This window comes from Sceloporus occidentalis, unplaced genomic scaffold (assembly GCF_023333645.1).
Source record: "Sceloporus occidentalis isolate IW3139 unplaced genomic scaffold, rSceOcc1.0.p SCAF_4, whole genome shotgun sequence".
NCBI lineage: Eukaryota > Metazoa > Chordata > Lepidosauria > Squamata > Phrynosomatidae > Sceloporus > Sceloporus occidentalis.
The window spans coordinates 157355563-157381468 of NW_028316984.1; the positions used below are offsets into that span (position 1 = coordinate 157355563).

General features: G+C 38.8%; 1 protein-coding gene across 2 annotated transcripts in view; it reads left to right on the top strand.

Moving 5' to 3' along the window:
* The first annotated feature begins 3378 nt into the window (after positions 1–3378).
* AKAP6 (A-kinase anchoring protein 6) overlaps positions 3379–25906 on the top strand; it is a 330076-nt gene continuing 307548 nt past the window's right edge. The window contains exon 1 of one of the 2 annotated variants that reach the window (XM_089522088.1): positions 3379–3463. The gene's annotated coding sequence lies outside the window, so the exon portion shown is untranslated. The remainder of the gene's footprint in view (positions 3464–25906) is intronic. The other variant, XM_089522091.1, reaches the window with a different exon arrangement.

Sequence of the window (25906 nt, forward strand, 5' to 3'; positions counted from 1 at the left end):
GAAAGGGCTGTTGTTCTGACAATTACTATAATGCTTCCATGATGAAAATGAAAGTGTTACACTTTAATAGTGCCAGGTGCGATCCCACTATGACGCTTCCGTTGCAGTTTGGTGATGTTTGGGCAACGGGAACCCTCACATGTGATAAACTCCAAAGAGGCTGCTGATGAAATGATAAAGGACACACAGATTGAAGGAGGCATGGATTAAATGGAGGAGACAAAAAGTAGGGGGAAAGAAGATGGGGGGGGGGGGAAGATGACAAAAAGAAACACTTGGCACGCAAGTGCTATTAAGTGCTAAGTATGCTAAGTTCACTGGGGGAGTTGATTAGTAGTGTAAATGAGTGAGTGTTACTTAAGAAATAAGGGTATGCATCTCTGTGAGTTGAGAGAGAATATTCAAGATACTATTCTTATCACACAAAACTACATAAACTTAGTACAGTGGATCCTTGTTATATGCTGGGGTTTGGTTCCAAATCCCCCGTGGATAGCAAAATCCGTGGATGCTCAAGTCCCATTAAATATAGTGAGAACATTTTCAAACTGTGGATGCTTGAATCCATGTATAAAAAATTCATGTATAAGAAGGGCTGACTGTAACACTCGCTTGCACTTGCTAAACAGCTCCCCAACATGTACTTAGCTTAGAATATTCTCTCACAAATATTCTTTTTGTCAAGTTCACTTTGCCAGAATGAGAATATTTGTGAGACAATATTCTCCAAAAAATCTTCTCTTTAAGTTTTTTAAAAAGAATTGTCTAATTTTTCATTACCTTTCTAAATAGTACAGTTGCCCCTCCTTTCTAGCAGACATTATTGTCAATGGAGTGCATCCCCGCGGCGCACACCCTGCATGCACATGTCGGCATGCGCCCCATTCAAGTCTATGGGCTTGAATATCAGTGAGTCTGCCTTTTTGTGCCCACAAGGGGTGGGTGGGTGTCCAAAACAGATCCTTGTGAAAACAGAGGGATGACTGTATATTGTATTTGACATTCAGATCATTCTTTTTCAGATTATAGGACTTTCTTGAGCTTTCTAGATGGTTTGAGAACTTTATAGACCATTATAGAATGTTATGGAACTTCTTTCTGCTGCCCTAAAACAGGCCATCCCATCCCATTGCTTCATCCTCTATACCTCTGCATGTTGCAGATGCCTTCCCCAATTCCCTCCCCACTACCTTCATCTGCTTCCATCTCCTCCCCTGCCACTGTTAACATCTGTTGCCCCCCATCCCCCCCTTGGTACAGACCTATGGAATCAGAGGGATTTATGTAAGTGTTGAATTACACTTGAGCAATTGATTCAGTGAGACTTCTCTCAATTATCATTAACACTTGGGTTAAGTGTTAACACTTGGGCTAAGGTCAGTCTGACAGAGTAGCATTATGGAAAACTTGTGTTACATAGATAGCTTCTCAGGGAATGCAGTTAGCTCATCTGCAACATTGTTTGATCATGAAACAGCATTCTTCCTGTCAAGGTCATACCCACTGTACCTTTGATAACTTGGCCATTTGTTTTAGGTATGTATCTTCTGTATCTTCAGGGGATCTATTCCAGATGCCCCCATGGATACCAAAATCCATGTAAGCTCAGGCCTTTAATGGCCCTGTTTTTCTTAATGGTGGCATGGCATGTGCTGCCATTAAGAAAAAATAGGGGCTTGCCACCCGCAGATGGTTAAATCCATAGATGGTAAGTCTGCTGATATGGAGGGTGGGCTGTATTTTTGTTACATTTATATTCCTCCAATATGTTCAAGATGGCTCATATTGCTCCTCTTCTCCCACATCATCTTCACAACATTCCTGGGAGATCAGGCAATCAGAGAGACAAACTGACTCAAACTTACTCCATGAATTTCATGACTTGAACTTGGATCTCTCAAGTCTCAATTCAATGGTTTACTTTTAACTCTTGTTAAATATGTCCAAAACCTAAATGTATCCCCTTGAGTTGAACAGTTTTGCCTTAGGCATGACTAGGATTTTAATTACTTGTAGGAAATTCAAGTTAATTCCTCAGGTTCATGGTATAAACCTTACCCCTCATGTGCAAATGTGGGGGCAGGGGAGAGGTTTAGTATGCAAGATTACAACTTTCTGTGGCTTTCAGAGTCCAGATATTGGCACATGAACTTTTGTGGCACTCCAAAGGCCTAGAGGCCTTGTGGCCCTTTTGTTTTCTCTTGGGCATCAGCCTATGAAGCCCACAAAATCCAAAGCTTTTCTGTCATGCTGAAAGGGTTTTTTTTAATGCCTGGGAAAAGCAGTTTTGCCAAAACCTCTCTCTAATCCAAGTAGTACTGGCTAAAGGCCAAAAATGTGTCATATGTGTTTAAGTGTGAATTGTCACACTACTCTATTTTAATCTTGCACAATGGCAGCCTGTATAAGTTGCATTCCTCTTTGCTCATGGGAAATGATGGAGATAAGCTCCAGGTGCTGATGGTAATCCGCCCCTAGCCCCCCTCATCTTGGACCAGAAATGAAGAAGAGTGTCTGTTTACTGTACTGCTGCTTGGCCTGTGGCACTGTGGCTCAGAAGGCACACAGATTGCTCTCAGCCTCTCTTGAATCTTCATTTGTGTGTCTGTCTGATAGACAGATGAAAGGCAGACTACTCAGCATGCAGATGATACAGAAGGTTACACAGCTGAGACACGATGGAGTGTTTCTTTCCTCCCCCCCTTGACTGGCTAGAAAGCTCTTTTCTTGTCAACAGCAATAAAAACAACATTAAAAAGATCACTTAAATAAAAAAAGATTTAAAATAGTAACACCAAATTGCTGGCAGGTGTGTGACATAGATTTAACACACAAATATACATACACAACCCAAACAAGATTTCTAAGAGTTTTATTATCCATGGACTAATTTTGGGTGGGGCAAGGTTAGGGAAAAAAGACTTTGGTTCACATTTTTACAGCCTTGATGCTGAAGACGATGTCATAAAATTGGGCTGATGTGACTTATTCACAGTAAGATACCTAGAAGATGACTTTCATGAGCCAGGCTAAATCAAATGTCCCAGTGCCATCATGTTTTCCTGCACAGACATCCTTTTTGAATCTGAGTATATGTATACGAGTTGCCATGTAGCCCAAGAGTAAAATTTTCATGCAAGGTTTTGCCTGAACAAATTGGCTACAACACTTAAATATATTTGCTTTAAAAAACACAAAACAGTGACACTGCACTTTCCCATTCCTCCTTGCATTCTTTTTTGTCTGTCTCTTTAAAAAGCTTGTCTTGGGCTCCCCTAGAAATGCAGTAAGGATTCCTATCACATCTCGGTTGCTATGGCAACAGCAGCCTTTCCCATAATGAGCTGCATCATCTGAACTGATGTCACAGCATCATGCAGCAGGTCAAACAAGGCACCTCCTAGTATTGCATCCTACAGACTGTGCTGTAAACATCAAAAGAGGATGGTGTGAGCAGGAGATGGTGAGTGTTAATATGAGACTATTCATATTTGGGTGTGTTGTTTGCCTGATCTGTTATTAGAGCGCCTGTGTTTTGCCTCCCGAGGATTGGTTTGGTGGAGAGATGCTGTATACATGCCTATATATATATATATATATATATATATATATATTCCAGCAGAAGGGCTTAGACAAAGGCCTACAAGAGTCAGACAGAACCAAAAATATTGATAAACTGATGTTGCTGCTTTTCTGAAGGTCCCTAAGATCTGTGAATTCCACACCTTACTTCTTGATGCATCTTGCTGACGTGTTTCTTATTCTTCTTATTTATGAAGCAAGAAGGTTTCATTTGAAAATCCTCATTCAGCAGTCTCTTATTCAATGAAAAGGGAGCATGTAATATTCTTAACCTTTAAAAACCTTTGGCAGCTTATATCATTATTTATCTCTGGTAGATTTGATAGGAGAAGAACAGATTTCTTAAAAATGCTAACCCATGCTGAATAAGCACTTGACACTGCATTGACTTTATGTGAAATGTTGTGCCTTTTTAACAGTATCTAAATAATACGATGTACAAACATCCCTCCCCAAAAACGTTAGAGAAAGGGCGATGTTTCCTGTATCTAAGAATGTTGTTATTGAATGTCTAAAAGGAATATTTAGTGGGTTTTGGCCATATCTTTAACAGGAAATCAAATGAACCTTCTTTCTACTGCAATTGCAGTAAAGGTGTAGCCAACATGGTCAGGTTGGTAGCTGCTGCTGCTGATCTTACATAAATACAGGGAGAATGTTAGTGGTTGGACCAACTTCCTTTTAACCAGCGGAAGAAATACATCTATATGATTAGAGTTTCATTTGTGTGTTTAATATCAGAGTGGTTCTAGGTTTTTCAGTGGTTTTGCTTTGTAATAATATTTTGTTGTTATTGTTGTTGCTTCTGGGGGCTAATATGGATTTCAGTTCATTCACAGTGTGCCCTGGATGGGTGGGATACAGTAGTTCATTGTCTCTGAATTATTAGATGAGTCATTGTTTCAGCTATTTGCTGGAAAATAGAAGAGAAATAGCAGACACGTGTCAGTTTCACTGACCAATATGTCCACCAGGAACTAGGGAGTGGCCTCTATTTCTGTTTGCTTATCAATAGTCTCATTTCAAATCTTTGTTTCTTTAAAAATGCAGCATAAACAGAAAAGGGAAAGAATAGATGTTTTGTCATTTGACTGAGAAGCAAAAGGTGAAAAAGGGAAAGCTCCAAGTGTAAGTACGCTTATATCAAGGGTAAGAAAAGCAAATGTCGTAAAGAGATGATTGTTTTTCACAGCCATATTAAGCACAAAGGCCTCATCTGGCATTATCTGTAATGGATCTTACTGATCTTAATTAGACAGCCTGCACTGTAACCTATGTGCATTATCCAGCCTGGTCTAAGTATACATCTGTTCTTTTAAACCAGGGAAGAGGCATTAGCGAATGTTTTATTTATTGTGATGGTTTAAAAGAGGAGGACATTATGATGTCCTATGTGAAGAGGTCTCGAGGGGCTACTGGATGTTCACCAGCCAGGAAAAAAGGGTGAGTTAGCAAGACAGAGGATGTCTGGTGACAGCCTGGATTATCAACCTAAGGCAAATAAGTTACTATCCTGGAATTAACCCTAGGATATCCCTTGTTCAGGAAAAAAACAGCATTATTAATATATAGACACATCAGATAATTTACCAGAAATAGAAATATGTCTCTGGAACAGAAGTAAAACCATAAAATTATAAATGTAGGTAAATATAACATGCATCAGTTGTGTTCATCATACATAAAAAGACAAACACACATCACCTGTGTACATTGAGGTTTAGGATGGATAACCAAAACTTCAATTTTATTTTTTATTTTTTTAACAAGGTCAAGAATACAAATTCAAACACTCTATGAACTAGGATGCTCCAGACATGTTACCTAGGGTTTTTTAAAAAAGTTTTTTCCTCATTGTTTGCGCAATTGAAGTATAGCAGAAAATGGAGAAGCCATTTGGGTTACATTTTCAGGAAATATCTTAATTTGATTCATGTTAGAATGAGGGAGGAAGGACAGACACAGTAACCTGGGGGATGGGCAGACAATTGGATGGTGGGAGGAGAATGCACAGCTCAGTGGTGGATGCCTGGCATGCAGAATATTCCATGTTCTACCCCTGGCATCTCCAGGCATGGCTGAAAAATCTTCTGCCTAAAAACCTGGAGAGCTACTGCCAGTCAGTATCAAAACAGTGGGCTGGATTAGGCTCAATCAGTGGTCTGACTTGATATTAGCAGCTTTTTGTATCCTTAGTTAGAGGGGGCAGAAACAGACTTGTACATTTCAGTAAGATTTCTAATATGATAGTTATATTTGGAAATAGTTATTTCAGTCAATTAACCGGAAACATTAAAGTTCAGATAGAATGGTCAGTTTACTAGAACACCCACTCACACGCTGCCATCTCCGTCACCATATTTCTACAAATTTAGATTTATTGTCAAAATATTGCTCTGTTAGCATCATTTTCCTCTTAAAAAGGTATTGACTAGAACAATCATTTCTGATGAAAAGACTATCTTATGTATTACAGCCAGTACTGATGTGAGAGTTATATACTATACATCCACATCCACACCCCTAATTTACTTTATTTAAACTCATTGCTATTATTCAAATGATTATAATAACAGAATACATAAATATTGTTGTTTCAGGTTGGGTACCCTTTATCTGAAATGCTTAGGATCAGAAGCATTTTGTATTTCAGATTTATTTATTTGTTTATTTGGATTTTGTAATACAGTGGTACCCCGGGATACGAATTGATCGCGTTACGAAATTTCCGGGGTACGAAAAAGTTAGATTGGAAAAAACTGTTCCGGGTTACGAACTATTTTTCGGGTTACGAAATTCATTTCGGCGCGTTTCGGCGCGAAATTCAAATGCGAAGTGCGGCTAGCGGCTTTCCAGCGCTAACGGAAAGCCTTTTCGGGTTGCGAAATGTATCGGGTTACGAACGGAGCCGCGGAACGAATTAATTTCGTAACCCGAGGTAGCACTGTATATATAATCCATAATGAGCTATCTTGGAGATGGGACCCAACTCTAAATACAAAATTTATTTATGTATCATATACACCTTATACACATGGTCTGAAGGTAATTTATACACAATATTTTAGATAATTTTGTGCATAAAACAAATTTTGTGTACACTGAACTACCAGAAAGCAAAGATGTCACTATCTCAGCCATCCATGTGGACAATTTTGGACTTTGGAGTATTTCAGATTTGAGTGTATGGAAGAGGGATACTCAATCTGTACCATATATTTGTGTAGAAAGTTTCTACATATAACTGCTTGCTGCTAGGAATCAGTATAATAAGATGATCTCAACAAGAACTGGTTATTGTTTGGAGCAATTAGCCTAGCATCCATGAAAATAGTACTAAAAGCTGCCTCTCCAAATCTAGGACCATCCAGAGATTTCAGCTCTGTGATTCCTACTACTGGCTGGTAGGATATGCAGGCCAAAATATCTGGAGGGCACCAGGTTAAGGAAAGTTAATTTAAAAGTGGACTTGCTCTCTTTCACTCTCTTCTACTGATGCTAAAAGTCGAAGCACTCCATTTTGGTTGCATCTGTGTTTGCTTTTTTACCCAATTGTTTTTACATGTTAGTTAGCCAATAGTAAAGCTTGAGGGTTGTTTTTTTCTGTGCAAGAAACTGTTGTTAGACAGCACAAAATATTATCAAGTAAGTTGCAGTTGTGGTTATTCAATTTTAGATTTCACTGATTTTATTTAAAATAAAATGCATGAGCCCTGATGCCAAATAAAAAAGAAACCAGATGCATTCAACACAAAGGAGATGATCGCACCCAGAAATCCTGGCAGAATAGATGCGGTATTTAAAAGTCAAAACCAGGTGTTATCACACTTACCTGTTTCCAGGCTCTATGCATCCTGTACCCATCCCAGGAGGCCTGTCTGCAACCTGGACCTTTTTCAGGAATGGGAAAATCCTGGCTGCAGCAAAAGTCCGGGTTGCAGATGGGCTGCCCAGGATGGGTATGGGCTGCATACAGCCTGGGAATGGGTAAGTGTGATAGCACCCGTTTTTGACTTTTAAATCCTGCATCTATCCCGGTGGGATTTCTGAGTGCAATAATCTCCCAAGACTTGCTAACTTCAGAAACAGAAGCCTTTTTAGGAGACATTTAGTTAACATATGTTGGCAGAGCTGAAAGCAGTAATCAGTGCAATTAGTGGATTAGTGGGATTAACCACAAGCTAAAAGTGTGGATTTTTAATTGGAATTTCCTCTGAGGTAGGGAGAGATATTTCATTTTGATGGAGCCATGTAATATACATTTGCTGATTCTAATCATCTGATGGATTATGTTCTTCCACTTTCTCTCCCACCAAAATTGTTACATCACTTGCATGAAACCATGGCAATTTTCTTTTTACCAATCATTTAAAAATAAAGTAGAGAATTGGCTGCATAGCCTAAGATAGTCTTCAGGTATATAATAGCATGCAAGCAAAATACTGATAATTTATAATATGTTCCGATTAAGTGGGAGTCTGAAAACACAGGAATCACCAGGTCAAACACAATCCACTGTGTCCAGATTGTGTCCCATGTGTCTCTTGACTATCTTGCCAATTGTAATATCAGCCAAGTACCAAATTGAGATGGGGATGTGGTGGCTCAAGTGGTTAAGACACTGACTCTGTTAATTGCAACATCAGCAAGTTGGCAGCTTGAGGCCCGAGTGTTGCATGATGGGGTGAGCTCCCATCACTAGTCCTGGCTTTTGTCAACCTAGCAGTTAGAAAGCATGCAAATGCAAGTAGATAGATACGTACCATTCTGGTGGGAAGGTAAACAACGTTCTGTGTAATCATGCTGGCCACATGATCACAGAGTAGTCTCTAACAACGCTGGCTCTTTGGCTTAGTAACGGAGATGAGCACTGCCCCCTATGGTCGGGCATGACTTGACAACCTTGTCAATGAGGAATTTAACAGCTTCATTTAAATACTGCTTCATACCGAACTAGCAGTGTCTAAGTGGTTTACAACTGTAAGCTAATTGCTCCCAACAATCTGGCTCGGATGGATACAAGTTGGTGTCAAACTTGAGCCCTATTGCTAGTATTGAACTTGCAACCTTATGGTTTTGCGTGAGTGGCTTCAGTACAGGCATTTAACCACTGCACCACCAGGGATCCTGTCATAACTTTACCTTGTATAGTATTACGTATTTGTTGGTTTTTTTCTCCTATTTTTGAACAACAACTTTACCTTTACCAAAACAAGAAGGTGGGCTGTCATACAACACTGCTCTGCTGCATGTGGTCTGAGAAACTGTGCAGACATGTAAATAGAATTAGAGTTGCCAGGTTAGTACCACAATAATTCCCGAGATGGTTGTTCCAAAACCTGAGATGAAAGGATGGCCTCTAATGATGTCACAGGACAGAGACTCTGGTTATGTCAATAAGAATGATAACTTAAGCATCAGACCCAATTGCTCAACTTTTTTCTTTCATACTGAATAAAATAAATAAAAAAGATAAACAAATGTGAAGACACATACACATAGTTCAAGGATTGGAGAAGAAGATCAAGGTCCTGGGGCTCATGGCCAGAACTGGAGATTTGGAAACACTAAATAAAATAGAGAATACTGCTAGAATATGTAGCTGAACTTGGAATTTTCTAATTCACTTGTATCTGAAATGTTGTATTTTAAACAAGAGTGCTTATAAATGCCAATAAAATATTAATATTTGGGTTGCAGTTAGAGTAATGTACTACCACCTGACATGCTCCATATTGATTGATCTACAATTCTCATCAGCCCCATCCACTATGAACATTTTTCAGGGATGATGGAAGTTATACTGGAAAATATCTAGAGAGTACCAGGTTGGAGGAAGGTGGGTAATACTTATTAGAGGGCTCTTTGTATCTGCTGGGGTTTGGTTCCAAGTCCCTCCATGGATATCAAAATCCATGGAGGCCCAAGTCTGATTAAATACAGTGGTGCAGTAAAATGGTGTTCCTGACAGAAAATAGCAAAATCAAACTTTGACACACACACACACACACACACACACACACACACACACACACACACACACTATTTTCAAGCCATGCATGGTTGAATCCATGCATACCAAGGACCCACTGGACTAACAACTGAAATGGTAAATTGATATAACACATTTCCTACAAACTAAAGAATTTATACCTTTTTGTATAGGTTGATACTTTTAAGCAGAGGTAGAGGTAGGTGATGCATGGCCCATGGCCTACCTGAACCATCCCAACCACTTTTGTGGCCCTGGCTGCTAGTGCCACAATTCAGTAGTGCAGTAATTAGTACAAAACATTTTTGTACTAAAACAAGGCGCCATGGGGATGTGCACCTTATTTTAGAGGAGAAAGTGACCAGCTCATCTTTTAACAGGACACTAGATTTTTTGGCAAGTGGTTGTGTGTGTGGGAAATTCTTCTTGCTGCTGTGCTGCTGATGGTTGTAGTGGTTTGACTGTTGGACTAGTACTCCAGGAGACCTCATGCAGCCAAGTGGCCCCTTTCTCCCTTTCCCCGCCACTGTTGGGGTATCTAGCATGTGGTCTTCCACTTTTCCTACTTCCCTCAACCTTTCTTAGCATTATTGTTTTTTCTAGTGATTCATGTCTTCTCATCATGTGTCCAAAGTACACCAGCCTAAGTTTTATCATCTTGGCATCCAGAGAGATTCCTGGCTTGATCTGCTCTAGGATCCATTTGTTTGTCTTTTTGGCTGTCCGTGGGACAGCACTTTTCTCCAGCACAACATCTCAAATGAATTGATTTTCTTCCTATCTTCTTTATTAACTGTCCAGCACTCATATCCATACATGGTAATAGAGAATACAATGGCTTGTATGATTCTAACTTTTATACTGAGTTGTATATCTTTGCATTTTAGGATCTTTTTTAGTTCTTTCATAGCTGTCCTCCCCATTCTTAATCTCCTTCTGATTTCCTGGTTGCAGTCCCCATTTCTATCAATATTTGCCCCCAGGTTTTAGAATTCTTTTACTATTTCTGTTTCTTCATCATGTAGTCTGAACTTGTGTAAGTTCTCCATAGTCATTATTTTTGTTTTCTTTATGTTCAACAATAAGCCTGCCTTTGCACTTTCTTCTTTTATCTTCCTTAGTAGTTGTTCCAGATCTGTGAGGTTTTCTGCTAATATTACGGTGTCGTTTGTTTATCTCAGATTGTTGATATTCCTTCTTCCTATTTTAACTTCTCCCTCTTCTGTGTCCAAGCCTGTTTTCCTTACAATAGGTTCTGCATATAAGGCGGCATATTAAAATACAAAACACAATTAAAAACACATACAACGCTATGAAATCATTAAAATACACTCAGATTACATATACAATTAAAATGTCACGATTTAAAATTGACTGGGGAGGCCTGCTGGAAGAGATATGTCTTAAAAAAGATATGTCTTTTAAAAAATTAAGAAAGAAAACACATAAAATCAACAGTTAAAAATACAATACTATTAAGGTTAAGGAACCTGTGTGGCCCAATTTTCAAGTGTAGGGAGCTGATGGGAGTTCATGCCCTTCAATGAGAGCGAGGCTAAAAGCCCATGGTGCGAGATGGGGGAAAGGAAATGGAGGCACCCTTTTCTCCCCATTATCCTCCCTCCAGTGCCATAGTGGCATGCTTACTGAGAACATTTTGATATACAGGCATAGTTCCTTGGATTGGATTGTTTTCAGCATTCTTCCAGTAGAATCCTATGCTTTAAATCCCATCCTATCCAACTTAGTATGCTCCCTAGTAAGAAATGTATGTATGTATGTGGCAACATCTGGAACTTTGACCAGTTAATCAGCTTTTGGAGAAGAATCCCAAAGCCCTTCATTGTTGTTTCCACTTTCACATAATGATGAAACACATTTCTTTCCTGAACAGTTTGACTCTTAGCAAGGCTGACTCAGCACTTCATCATTCCAAGGTCAAAGAGAGAGAGAGAGAGCTCTAAGTTTGAACAAGCAATGCAGTAGACTGTGTCTGGATCCTGTGTTGCCTGAGGTCTCGAGACATTGCAAACAATGGCACCATCTGTTTTGCATGGTATTAAACCTTTCAGAGTAAGTTCGACAAATGAACTCTCAATATAATCCCTTTTCAGACAGAATTCACTCTTCTGTTTTGCAGCTTGTGATCTGAGGAAGATACAGCAAGATAATAATCATGCTGAATATGATTAATGTTACATAAAATACACACACCCAAGTTTGATAATTCAAAGTTATTTCTGCTTTTCGTTATAAAAGACAGTGAATGTGCAGGTAATAGTCCATCATATTCTCTTCAAGCTTTATCACTTTTTTGCACTTGAAATCATCTGAAAATTGTAGGAGTCCTGTTGATAGGCAGCTTGAAAATGAAGGGTTTTAATAATAATAATAATAATAATAATAATAATAAGACTGATTACCATTCAAAGGCTTCTTTTTTTCAAAATGTAAATGTAAAATTATGTTTAGTATACTCATTAGTGCTTTAATCATGATTGAAGGAGCATTGTTAAAGGTCTATTGAGGCAGCTTTATTGAACCCTTTCTCCAGAAGATGCTCAAGCTAAAGTATCATTCAAACAAGACGATAATATTGCTTTATCTGATAATGGTATTTTTTGCCCTGTAGATTTTTTTTAAAAAAATCTACTATATTCAATATGAAGATGGATAAGATACATATTGTTACCAGCTGAGATTATGATGAAAGTGGTGGTGGTGATGATGATGATGGCTGTGTTCCCACTATGATTTAAAGTGAATTGCTGATCGGGTTATACAGTGGGCCCTTGTTTTACGTGGGGGATCCGTTCCGGACCCCCCCCCCACGTAAAGCAAAAAACGTGTATGCTTGAGCCCCATTATATCCAATGGGGCTTGTGCTCGCCGCACAGCTGCACACACCAGTCACAAGCCCCATTAGATATAATAGGGCTTGTGCTTGCCACACAGCCATGCGTGCGTGCTGGGCATTCGCCTGTTTCCCGGGCGGCTTCAGCATATACTGAAAGCCGCCTATAAGGAGCCTGCGTATGGCGCGGGCTCACTGTATGACCGTTGTTCTCATTTGAAAACGGTTCCAGTCCTACTGTGGTTGGTTTCAATCATGATGAAGTGAGGCAAATGCAAAAAACCCTGCTCTTTCCTGACACTAGTTCTCTTGAAAAAGATGATTCCGAAGTGTGTTCAACAAGTGGGGATGATGGATCTGAATTGCATCATTCTGGAGGGGAGGAACTAATGCCAGAAGGGTGCTTACCATCCCTCCTCAGTTTTTGATAAATCCACCATCCACCCCCCAGTGGTGCCTTTGTGCTTGTGGTGTGACCTATGGGTGCATGATGTTGGATTGGATAAATTGGACTGAACATTGGATAGATAAGCAGTTGAAGTATGATCAGTTATTTTAGCCTGCTCTGGGAAAAAACTGGACAAAAATATAATAAACTGCTCCCTTTTTTCAATCTGAACAAGTTGTAAAACTTCAGCTAGTGTCACGCCTTCCTCTGTTAGATGCTGGCAACAACTAAGGCTATCGGAACATACAGAAACAGCAAATATATCTCCATGATGCCCTCTGTCTCCTACAATTGTTTAGAACATACTCCCTTTAATAACCACAAGGGCTGGGCTGTGAGGAATGCAACATAGCCTGTATGGCAACATTAAAGTAGTGCCTATGGAACTTTTCTTTGAAGTGCCATATCTTTCTTTCCTTTCCTTTTTTTGAACAATCTGAATTTGCTATGCCTGCATTTCAAACTGTTTCTTCAATAGACCTCCACCCAGTCTGTTTGGCCTGTGTTCAAAAGAGCTAAGTGCTATATATTTTACATGGAGAACAGCATAATTTTTAGCTCATGGAACCCTAGTCTCTTTAGAAACATTCACAGAGTAGACTTTTTTTCATTCCATGATATAGGGCCTAGAGGTAGCTGATATGTTTTTAAGAAGTGTCTGTAGTGTCTAGTTTCAGCCAGTAAAAGTGTTTGCATTCAGTTGAAAGAGCTTACAGTCAGGAGCAGTAGCTCAGATCTCCTGTAATCTGGTAGTTTTGATTATTATTTTTTTAACCTTCTACCAGTACTCAGAAATGTTCCTTTTTTGCACCAGAACTCCCAGAATCTCACATTCATTGGGACATTGATGCACTAAGCCAAAGGTGTCAGTGCACTAGGCTGATATAACTATTCCAGAGTAGCCAGTGGAGGAAAGAGGGACAGGATGCAGCAACTGTGAAGGAAGTAAAGTTGTGATATGCCATTATCCAGCAACTAAGGTCCAAAACATACTGCAGAAATAATCCAGTTTGTGGCCGCTTTAGCTGCTCTGGCTCAAAGCTAGGAAACTGTGGGAACTCTAGTTTTGGGAAACATTTTGCCTTCTCTGCCAGATTGGGTTTAATTTAATTGATAGTTTAATTACATTTTTAACTTTTGTATGAAGTAAGTTTTACTGGTTTGTTTTAGCTGTTGTAAACTGCCTCGAATCCCAGATTGGGGAAAAGAGTGGATATAAATAAATGTAATAATAATGATGAAGATGATGTAAGTGGCAAGGGATCATTTAGGTAAGGGCTGTCAGGAATTTTTGTTATGTTCCCCCAGCTGTTTGTCAGTTTCAAAGATATGTAGCTCCAATTTGTTTTTTAATTCTGCAACTTCTTATGATAACTACCTGGAGAGGTGTTCCAACCTGTATGATGCCTTACTAGCCTGATGTTATCTTGTTATCTAGAATAAAGACTTTCTTTCCATATCTCTTGGTGAAACCTGGTGAATGTTTTGCCTACCTGGGCATATGGGGTGCAGTTTTATGTTACGAGATGAAAAAGCAGATTTGAATCGATTTATTCATCACTCCATTTCCCACAGGCAAAAGGGGGCCAGTGGAGAGGGAGAAAGGAATATGTTTTAAAAATAGTTTAGAATGATTTAAACGCTGTTAGTTTCATACCAAACTCCATTCCTTAGACCTGGGATAGGCAGGAGGTAGATTTGGGATCTACTGCCAGTTCTTAAGGTGCAGATTGGAAGGGCTTCTGCTCCCCACTTGTATAGAGATAGTGATATCAGTAACTAAACAGTTTTCTTCTTAATTATCTCCAGCTAAATTAGCTTGCTGGAAAAAAATCTGGGTGATGAGGGAAAGGAGAAGAATAAAGGATGACTGTTTGAAACAACTTGGTTCTGGTACTGATTACAAATCCCTGGGCTGAGCATATGAATTGCAAATTGAAAAGTAAAACAGGAGATAGCTAAACTGAAATGTATTCACAAGGACTACACACCACCCAATATATGAATCAAGATAACAATTTCTTAGTAGGCCACATATATTAATAGGCTGGCTTCAGCAAGATCAAATGTGAACACGTCTATGGGACTCACCTTTGAAAGATGCATTGGGATGCTGCACAACAGAACAAAACCAACACACTTTCTAAACGCTTTACTAGTTTAGACACAATATGATACTGTCTAGGCTGAATTAGACAGCTCAGGCTTCTCATGTGTTTAACTCTCACTTGTTGCCAGAATGTTTGTGCTGAGGGTTACTAGTGTCAATAATATTTTTTTAAAAATAGGATTATATTGGAAACACTTCTTGCAAAAATGTGTACATTGGCCCGGTACAGATGGGCCTTTAAGCATGTCCTGGTGACGTGCTAGGGTTGCCTCAGGGTGCCTCTTACAGATGCCCCTTAACCCTAGCACGTCATCAGGACACCTCAGCTGAGCAGTGTCGTACAGATGGCATGCTCAGCTATGACGTTGCAGCTGCACTGTGTCCAAACGGCCAGCGCAGCTATGACGTCATCATGCTGCCACCAGCGCTTTGTGGCATCGCAGGTAGACCACAAAAAGGAGCTGCTTCCATGTGCTCCTTTCTTGCTGCGCAGCAGCATCGCACAATCTGGTTGTTGTGGTGCTGCTGCAGAGCAAGGAGAGGCGCCTCCCCAACGCCTCTTTTTAGTGCTCTGTACCATTGTTTTTACATTTCATATTAAAAAAGTGAAAACTGTATAATGGGTTCAAATGTTCATGTGAACTTCTTTTTAAAAAGATAAAATTTATGATGAACTGAATTTAAGATTACAAAACCTGAGAAATGGAGAAAACTCAAAATTGTCAGTTTCACGCATCCTGTCCTTGCTACTGCAGTTTGTAGTGCGACCCCTGCTTTGTTTCTAACATAAGTTCTTGCTATCCATTATATTATCACATAAAATAATAATAATAATAATAATAATAATAATCAGATATCAGCACTGTCAGTCACTTGAATTGATTCTAATTGAGAGTACATAAAATACAAGGTAATCCCGTAGCTACTACAGAAGGTTGTCCCATTCAAGAATGTAAAGATTGTGCTATGGCTTTTCTTATTTACCCCTAGGGCTTATGTATGAGTCCATTTGCCACCAGTGAAAGATAATGGAATTGCAATAAAATATATCCTTTTCCAAGGAAGCCATTTGTTCATAATTTTAGTGATTATTCTCATCCTCATTGTCATCACCACCATCATCAGTCCCTCAATGGCTTTTGCCAAACAGCCCTCACTGAGATTCCACTGAAGAAAATGAACATGATAAAATAGCAGTACTTGGAAAATAAATCCAATGTTTCCAATGTTGGTTTGTGATACTGAAATGCTAGTGGACAAAAAGGGAAACATAATGAATGGTACAAAACTTGCTAGCTGTTGGCTATATTCTGTCATGCTCTGTGCACACAGGATAATGGATTTTGTATGCAATACAGTTTGTTGGTGTCATTCAGCGACTGTTTCTTCTTTAGCTTGCAGTCTATGATTTTTTTTTCTAAAGTACTCAGCTCTAATTAAGTTTGGATAATCTTTCAATGCTGTTTCTTATATAGTCATAACTAATTTCCCAGTTAACCTATCAAGAGCTTTATGTGAAGATGACATTAATTAGTATTTCTGACCATGTGTCTAGATTTCACAAATCAGCTAGGGTACTAACCATATTCTAAAATGCTAAAACATGGGTGGAAATCAATGGGTGTTGTTGGACTACAACTTCCAGCATTTCTCAATATTACCTATGCTGGTAGGACTGCTGGGACTAAAAGTCTACATGATTTCAACCCTGTGGTAAAACATTTTGGAAATGATGTCTGTCAGATGATGTTTGTCATGGATGTAATGAAACTCTATGGGAATGACTTGCTCATTACTGTTATGTGATCCCATTGATCACTGATTATAAGCTACATTTGCTCTTTTCCTAAAAGAAAAATGTTGGGATACATTTTTATTCAGTAGTGGAATGTGAGAGGGATTTTGTTTTAATGCATTGTACATTCTAACATATAAAATATGTTCAAAATGATTAAAATGGGAAATACCAATAAATCTTAAAAAGGAAAAAGAAAGGAAACTTTTGGGAAATGAGTGGCATTCTCTGGTCTGCAAAAGAACTAAAGTTGCAATTTTAAACCTGCTTACTTGGGAGTTCACTGGAACTTGCATGTGAATAGAGAGATTCATAGGACAGCATAGAAGTGAATAATTAAGAATGATTTTGGAAATATTCTAAACTGCCTGCAGGATATTCTGTGGAAGTTAAAATAATTCACTTGAATCACCTTAATATGAAATGCAACTGTTCCTGTCTTCAGAACCCTAGGAAGTTCCCATAAGTGAGAAAAAAGACCCCACAATTTGAAAAGTCAGTGACAGATGGGTCAGAGGCAGGAAAATCTCATGTACCATATGTTCATCCTAACAGAAAAATAGTCAAAAGGCAAAAGGCCCAGTTTAATCCTTGTTACAAACAATTACAGTAAGGCTGTATGCCAGGGATTCCCCTAATCCCAGAGAGCTCTGCTCTTACAAAGCAGCAGCAGCCGTGGCATGTTTTAGATATTTTAATATTGCCATTTAGGTATCTCACTGATCCTACAGAGAAATAGATGGAAAAATGTACCGTATAATATTTGCATCCAAGCATAACTGTTCACTCATCTCTAAAGAGAGCATACACTGACCAAAATCAAATGAGTCTGAAGCAATTTTTAGGCTCAAAATAATTCAGATATTCTGGGGGAAATCTGAAGATATCATTTTCTGTCTCTTGGGTTTCAGTACCATCCATATAGGAGTAGACAATTTGGTCAACCCAGACTGTGAAAATCGTAAACTCTCAAAGGTTGTATTCCATTAGAAGGCAGGGGTAAGAGTGGTGGGGAAGAATTCTGCCTGAGAATTCTAAATACCCCTCCTTAAAACTGCCAATACCAGAATGCAACAGGAGGCAGCTAGAGCAGTCAAAGTGGAATAGTAGCACTATAAGAGTATAGTGTGATAAACATCTAAGATCAACTTTCCACAGGGCATTTACAAATTGTGGAATGGCTTGCTGGAGGAGATCCATCTTATTACCACCTTAGATGCCTTCAAGAAGGCCCTCAAGACGGATTTTTTCCAGCAAGCCTATCCCACTGATCTGCTATAACAATTATACGAAGACACTTCATTTTGAGCATGTTTATTAGAAATTAGATGTTGATATGGATATTTTATAGGATTGATTTACTGTTGTGTTTTTATGGACTTTATTTGATATAAATTGTAATTTTAACTGAACTGTAATTTTAAATTTACTATTGTACTCCTGCCTCGATCCACAGGGAGAGGCAGGAAATATAAATAAAAACTATTATTATTATTATTATTATTATTATTATTATTATTATTATTATTGTTGTTGTTGTTGTTGTTGTTATTATTGGTTCGCTTTAAGCTCAACATATGTCAGAAATTACTTGAAGGTGCACAACATACCACCTAAACATTAGAAGGAACTTTCTGACAGTAAGAGCTGTTCGACAGTGGAACACACTCCTTTGGAGTGTGGTGGAGTATTCTTTGGCAATTTCATCTTTTTGTTCATCTTTTTTTTATCCTACCTTCACCACAAAGTGTCCCTCCAGCCATGAATGTTGCCATTTCAGAATTATATGTATTTCAGAATTATATGTGAAGACTAACCCCTACAAACCTTTGGCCATCATGTCTTTGAAGAGTTCTCCATCATTTGTTCCTCTGGGCTGTCTCTGTCTCTAGAGTAATCCAGCAAGTTCTTTTGTTGAATCTGTCTAATGTGCCAGAAAGCAGAGGAATTCTCTCTCTCTTGTACAGATGATGCCTTTCACTTTAGAGATTCTATCCAGGATTTGCAAAATATGGTTTGCTAGCCTGGTAAGGCTCCCACTTATCTTGACCTCCTGTGGGATTGGGTGAATGGAGGGGGATGAATTCTCTTTCTGGAGAGGTGAGGAAGGGGAAGGTAGGGGAAAAACACTTTTGTGTTTTCATGGTGTTTTAATGTGTAATGTTTTAATGTTTTATGAGTATTGCTTGAATTAGGCTGTTTTTATCAGCATTTTAGTTGTTAGTAGTGTTTTTTAATTTTTGTACTCGATGTTTTAACCTTGTATTTTTCAATGTGTTGTGACCCGCCTTGAGTCCCACTGTGGGAGAAAGGCGGGATATAATTTTTGGAAACAACAACAACAAAAATATTACAATTCTTTCATACTTTTTCTGGACAAACTGGACTTCCAGGCAAGTAACAAGACACTGCTTGAAACACCAGTCCTGTAACGATCTTAGATGGGAAGAATGACAACAGCTTTTGTCCTCAAGAGGAACAGACCCTTGGGGACAAGGGTCTATTGCCACAGGGGGCAGTAAACCCACTCTCACTTTTACAGCCACTCCTGCATCTGTTCCATGTTGTACAGGAGCTCTCCCCATGTTGAAATTCTTTCTAATATAGATTCCTGGGTGGCTCCCATGCAGACCTGAGCAGCTACAGAAGGAGTGGCCATAAATCCAACACTAGATAACACCAAGGTAACAAAACCACCAGCTGCCCTTTGGTTGGGGAACTGCCATTACTACTTCCCGTCTACTGGAATCTATCACTTGAGGCACTTCTCTTGCTCTCTGAAGGCAATCTAAGGCTATCTAATGAGGTCATATATGAGTCATGTTTCAAATGGGAGGCTTTCAATTTCACATTCTTTACCAGCACACATGCTCTCACACTCAGGGGAAGGCAAGGGCAAATCTCCAAAGAAACCCCACAATAGGTTTGTGTTAGGGTTGCCATCAGTCAGAAATGAATTGAAGGCACATAACAACAAAAAACACTAGGGATGGTAATAATGCAGCCTTCCAGAAGTTATTATGCTGTAACTCTTATCATTTCTCATCATGGCTGTGTTGACTAGGGCTGAGGGAAGCAATAGTCTAATTGCATCTGGAGGAATACACGATTCTCACCTCTGAAATTATCTCCTGCTTTGACTTTGGAGGTGCCAGATGACCAGTTCTGTGGTGTTTCTCTTTGGATGATTTTAGCTGGATCTGATGATCTTTCCTCTTCCCAGCATAAAGACATCTCTGCTTTCCTTTGTTTTACAATATTTAACCTGTTACTTCACAACCCAAAGTGTTCTTTCCATCCTATTCCCAAACAATTGTTTTTAAAGCCTAAAATCCAGGGTGAGTAGGACAAACCAATGTAATTCAGATGCAGGAGATATTATATGGCTGGTAATTTGTGCCAAGTAGAGCATGAGTAAAACCCATCCACCAGCTTCATTATGAAACTGAGCCATTTGACAGCCTGCATTTTAGTTCATGGTCAGAAGTTTTCTGTCAGCAGAGCCAGTTAAATGAGAAAGCTGCATCAGAAAAGTTTTAATACGTAGGGACCAGGAGACCATTCATATTATACAATTATAGGGCTATAATTCCACTTTAACAGCCATTTAGTATTCTCAGCTAGTGCTTCACTGAACTACAAATCCCAAGATAGAATGCCTATCCATTTTAGACTATCCATATTAAGTAGGGGCTCAACAGGAAATGTTTGATGATGGAATATACATTTTTATTTGTTACCACAGAACTGCTGTTGTCTTTCACTTGCTGCTAACAAGGCCTGCTATGGTCTCTTTCTTCTTTGTTTTTAGTAGATTGTTCTCATGTAGAAGAACCAATGCTATTTAACTTAGACATGGACAAATCTGCCAATTTCAGCTTCTCTCTATTCCTTATTTTTCCATGCTTAAGTTCCTTTTTTCTTGTTCTGCATCAATCCACAATTTTTCAGTATGTGGACTGATGGACATTGATGTTTTGACACTTCTGCAATTCAAATACTGAATTTCTGCATTCTTCATATTTTTTGTTACACTCTTGATTTCAATAAACTATACATTGTTTCAATTTTGAACAGGAATATAGCAAAATGATTGCTCAGACAGCAGAGAGATCTTCCCTAAAAATATTTTCATAGCTGGTTATCTTTTTTAAAAAAGAAAGTGAAATCTGTAACAAAGGGGGAAACCAGATTATGCTATTTGTTGTGGTCTGCTTTCACATATTACCAGCATCTCACTTCAGTTTCTTTCTACAATTGTGATCTAAAGTGGTGGAGACAAAGTCCTAGTATTGACAATCCCCACAACATCAGTTGATGAGCCTCATGTCATGTTTTCTCTCCATCCTGGTTGCCATTTCCTTGGTCAGTATAAAACCATCTTCTACCATCTTCCCAAAGTAACATTTCTGTAAATAGAGATGTGAAGGTGTTTGGGGAAGAAAGAGAAGAGAAGTTGTCAATCAGTAGAAGGGAAGGGGTGTAAACACAGGGAGTATACATGACCAGAGCCATGATATAGATAGCATTACTGTAATTGTCATCCTTATTTTTGTTAATCTAATCTAATCTAATTTAATCACCTCATCTAATCTAAAAGCCCTATAGGCAGGAGAGTGTTTGGTGTTGGTGGCAGGGAAAGGAAAGATGACATGGCACTAACATCTTATCCCATAATGACCATGCAGCAATTAACTTTAATATTTGGAGGCAGTTGTGCTATTCTTCATTTGCATTTCAACATCTGAGTCATGATTTTAAAACTTGTTTTTTTCCTCTCTGTTTTCCATTGCATGCATGGATTTATATGAATTGTGCCTACAGTGGTGAGGGTTGTAGATGTAGTGGGTTGTGCTTCATGTGGCAGCTACCAAGCCACCATAACATCACCTTTTCAGAGAAAATCAGATGTGATTGTTCCTGTTTGCCAGAAATAATAACGTTGCAGTCAGAGAAAAGGGAAGGAGAATCAGGTAAAACAGAGACATATCCACAATGACCACATGTAATATTAGACAAGCTTGAACTCTTCTGAGAAGCCAAGGCAACTAAGATGAGACTGTCATACTTTGGACATATCATAAGAAGACAGGTGTTGGTATTAACTGTTTAGGGTGATAAAATGCAGCCTTTCTTGATCCCCTTGGAAATTGGAAGGCATTTCAATTTCTCCATATTCTGTCTTGACAGTAGCCTTCTGTCCTGAGTACAGGTTATATTTCAGGACAATACAATAAGCCATATCACACTAGTTGAATCCCACTCAGAAACAGGATTTCAGAAGTAGAAAAAAACACACATGTGGGATAATTATCAGATGCATTTCAGAAAGTTTCTGAAAGTAAAAAGGTGTTGTTTTTGTCCAGTTTCCGTTCATTTTATTTTTGCTTTATTTCTGTTGGGGAGATGTGTCATTTAAAAAACCTCCCGCATTTGTGGTTCCCCCCCCCCTACTTTTAAATCCGGTTTCTGAGCAGGATTCATCTAATGTGATAAGGTCCAATATTGTGGCACACCCATTTCTTTAACAATGATCCATGGTTTTTCTTGATCTACATAACCAAAGGATTTGCTATAATCCCACTGCTTCTGCCCAATAGCTGTTCAGCGTATTTAGTCTGGCTCCTCAGCAAAAACCCTGTTTAACATGGGAGAGCCTCTTGCCTCACAGGAGCACATAATCCCACATAAAGGTAGTGCCATGGGGTTTGGGAGGAGAAGACATGATTCATTAGAAAAGATAATAATTCTTGGTAAGGCAGAAGGATATAGGAAAAGAAGAAGACCACATTACAGGTAGATGGATTCAGTTAAGGAAACCATGCCCCTGAGTTTGGAAGACCTGAGCAGGCTGTTCATGACAGGGTAACTTGGAGATCTCATCTTCATAGGGTCACTATAAATTGAAATTGACTTGATGACAGTTAACAACAAAAAAGACAGTAGATGCTATTAGCCTCCTCTTGTGTGTTGGTGGCTGCTGGTCAGCCAGTATGATCAAAAGATAGCACAAATCTATCTTTTTAATAATAATATGTTTGAGGGGTGTGTTCAGGGTGAGGGGATAGAAGGCCACTGGAAGAATTGAGTGGATCCACTTTGTACAGCTTCACTGCTTCTATTTTAACATTAATGTTTGCTCTCCCCAAGCTATGATGGAAGGGGGTGATGATTTAATGGTAGAACACATGGTTTGTATCTAGAGGCTCTGTGGTTGAATCTTGCTTGAAACTCTGCAGGACCACTGCTGGTCTGTGTCAATAGTATAGGTCTAGATGCACCAAAGGACTCATTCTGTATAGGGCAGTTTAACATGATCTTATAATTCATAGGAGATGGCCAAAGTGGAAAAACTGGATTTAATTTAGGACATCTTGTAGACTCATTTACACTCTAGAAATACAGTAGTCTGAACCACTTTAACTGTAAAGGCTCCATCCTACAGAATCCTGGGATTTGTAGATTTGTGTAGTATCAACACTCTGCTAAAGAGCTTGTAAAACTACAAATCCTAGGAGTTCATAGGATGGAGCTACACTACTTAAAGTGGTGTTAAATGACATTATTTCTACTGAAAGAGAAGGATTTATACATGGGATAGAGGCTCTACAGGGGAAAATGTAATGGTGCAGACACTCCAAGAAACATGGTAGGATATTTAGAGCAATAGGATACAAATACTCTTTGTATGCTAAACTGTAAATGTTTTATCTATTTAGTTTTTGCTATTTAGAATGCATACTTCCTTATAGCAGTCATATTAGTTATTTCAGGCTATGCCAAATATTACTTTTCTGGGTAAGACCAACAGGCTTCAGATATTTCTTTGAAGTACAATGAAAAGCATATTCCATCTACTGTTTGTGGTTAATAAGGTAATATGATTCCTTGGTTTAAATATACATTTCAGAAATGTTTCTTGGAGACATAAATGTAAATATACATTTCAGAAATGATTCCTGGAGGGAAGTTAATTACTTTACTTGTCAGGGAAGTTTAACTGGAAACTTTTTATAATGAGCGGAGACAAATTTTACTTGATTATGCATATATGTTGGAAGTATAGTGACATTTTTGGTTTTGTTTTGACATTTATTGATTTGCATTTGGGGCCTCAAACTCCTTAGTCTTGCAGAGTTATTCCTAAGTGCTCGATATCACTTAAACAGTGAGCAATGCTGCTTAAGCACCAACAGATTTAATTTGTGATGCCTTTGGCTGGTAGGACCTCCAAGTCTTCCTGCACCAGGCATTGCAAAATGAAAAAGACATTACTCCTCAGTTCTTCATTTGTTATCCTCTTTTAGACCCTTACTTCTCCTTCCCCCTCATCTTCCATGAACCTTACCTAGGGTTGCTATCTTATACCCATTTACCTTAGACTTACATTTAAGTTATGGTTTCAGGTCAGAACAATTCCAGGCCATGAGACTGTAAGTGCCAAAACCTAAGATGTAGAGCTGAATTTTTGTGATTTCACCAGACGTGGGCCCTTCAAAGACATTGTTACAAGGGTCAGCTCCTGGTGATGCTATCAAGTGTGATACATCAACCATAGTTACATAAAGTACAGTATTTCATTAAGCCTAACAAATGGGAAAAAATATACACATAATGTTCAAGGTAGTACTGTTGTCCTGTGATTCCTCCCTTTCTTTCCAAGAATTGGAGAAAAAAGGCCAGGCTTTGAAATTTGGCATAAACTGAAGTCTGAATAAACATGTGAAGGGTTGACTATGTCCCAGCGTTCTCTTATCTGTCTGGTCTGCTGCTTCCATCCTTTCTAGATCTTCTCTTGCTTTTGCCCAGTGATTTAATTCATTCAAGTGACTTTATTCAGCTTACATATAATGCAGAGCCTAAGATTTCTCATGGTTTCATCACTCCCTCTGCCCCTCTCATTGATTTTTCCCACTGGGCACTCTCACATCTAAAATGCTAGCTGCTAATAGCAGGTTTCTATCACAGCTTTATGATACTTGCTATTAAATCCAGCCACTGTATTGCTTTTGGCATCCTAATGCTTTTCAGCTTTTCCCTCTCCATTGCTAGCAAAAAATTGTTGCTGGCCTCTTGATCTGTCTGAGCCTTCAGAAACTATTGCTATAATCCCATTTATGTCTATGTGTTTTTCAGCAGATGGTGCCTGCATTAGCTTTGACAAATCAGTGTTGCAAACACTTGCCATTTCCATGCTGAAATGAAAATTGACCACAGCATTTGAAAGCTATTTTCATTGCCATTATATATGGCTGCCATTTGGTTCCTGGTTTCATTCAGTGCAGTGAAAGCTTGGGTAATAATTCTTGCCTTAATATTCTCACTCCACTACTTAAAACAACAACCTCTTTTAATACTTAAAAGTATTGTTAATTTAACATGGTACATATTTTAAAAAGATGGATACTCTGTTAATTGGACCAAGAAGGGGGAGAGCACAAGATGTACGACTCATGAAGCAGCTGAATTACTGGATCAAACAGGGCCTGCTGTCATGCAGGAATACACAACTAAAGAACTTCTGGAAAATGTCCATCCAACTTCTGTTTAAAGTTTATTTCCTTCTAGGCGACCTATTCCATTGTGGAACAGTTTTTATAGTAGATTCTTTCTCATGTTTAGGTGGAATTTCTTTTGGTAATTTTAGTCCATTAATTTATATTCTAGTCTCTGGAGCACTGGAAGACAAACTTACTCCATCTTCTATATGACATCCTTTCAGATATTTAAAGATGACTATCATGCCACTTCTCCGTCTTCTCCAACTAAACATACCAGCTTCCTAAATAGTTGCTTACTCCCAGCTTCTGCCAACCTAGCAGTTTGAAAGCATGCAAATGCAAGTAGATAGGTAGGTATCACTTTGGTGGGCCCAAGGGAGAGAAAATACTGTACATTATACCTTAATGTAAGGTATAACTCCATCCCTGTTGAAGTGTAATTGCAATAGCTTCTCTAAATAGATACCACATGGAGGGATACACATGGTTTATTTACTGGCTAGTGCTGTGCTTTATGCTGCAACATAATGTTCTGTTGTGATTGTTGAGGTGATGACAAGGCAGACCAGAGGAGAGTACTTGTAGCATTCCAGTCTTTTAAAAGTAACTATAAATGCAACAATG